Here is a 1,123-nt window from a genome sequence, read left to right as displayed (position 1 = left end):
CCCCCACCCCACCCTTCCTTCCCTTTAATTACAGTGATGTATTCTATTTCAATAAGAGCTTCTCCTGCTATCTTTTTTTTTTGGGAAAAGTCTACGTAGAAATTAAGTACATGTAATGGGTTTTTTTTTAATGTTCATTAAGCTTTCTAAAGATGTTCTTACTTTTCCCAAACATAATTTTATTCTGTCGTATTTTTAAAGGTTCACTAAGCTTTCTAAACTTGTTCTTACCTAACCCTGATATAATTTGTCGCTTGTAAGCTATCCCGAAAAATGCTCTTTTGAGAAAATCGAAGGTAAAGTTGTTGCCCCTTGTTCAGTTTCTTTAAAATGCAAGGAGAGTTTACTCTACAACCAAACAAATATTCACACCAATGAAACCAAACTTCTCCTATAGGCAGGACAATGCCCACTTTTGGTGTAGGTCAAGATTTCTGGAAACCCCCGAAATCTGGGTTAGCCCGGTCCTTAAAAAAGAGACCAATTTGTCCTGTTGTATTTTTCAGATGTTCACTAAGCTTTCTAAAGATGTTCTTACTTTACCCCAGTATTATTTCAATCATGTGTATACTTTTTTTCTGTTGTATTTTTAAAAAGTTTACTAAGGTTTCTAAAGATGTTTTTGCTTTACCCCAATACATAATATTATAATTTTCTTCGGTTGTATTTTTTAACATTTTCACTAAGTTTTCTAAATATGTTTTTACTTTACCCCAATACATAATAATGTGTATACATTTCTTCTGTTGTATTTCTAAAACGTTCACTAAGGTTTCTAAAGATTTTCTTATTTTACTTCAATACATAAATAATAATATGTGTAAGATGTTCTTACTTTACTCCTGCATTATTTTAATAATATGTATACTTTTCTTCTGTTGTATTTTTTAACTTTTTCACTTAGCTTTCAAAAGATGTTCTTACTTTACCCCAATACATAATAATAATATGTATAATTTTCTCCTGCTGCATTTTCAAAATGTTCTCTAAGTTTTCTGAAGATGTTCTTACTTTACCCCCAATACATAATATTAATAATAATAATAATAATTTGAATACCAAGGCCCCAAGATCTGGAATGCTTTACCAAGTACGTTGAGAGAAATCAAATCTTTTGATTCAT

This window comes from Aplysia californica, unplaced genomic scaffold, assembly GCF_000002075.1.
Source record: "Aplysia californica isolate F4 #8 unplaced genomic scaffold, AplCal3.0 scaffold00273, whole genome shotgun sequence".
In the NCBI taxonomy this organism is placed as follows: Eukaryota; Metazoa; Mollusca; class Gastropoda; order Aplysiida; family Aplysiidae; genus Aplysia; species Aplysia californica.
Note: the sequence above shows the minus strand (reverse complement) of the source record.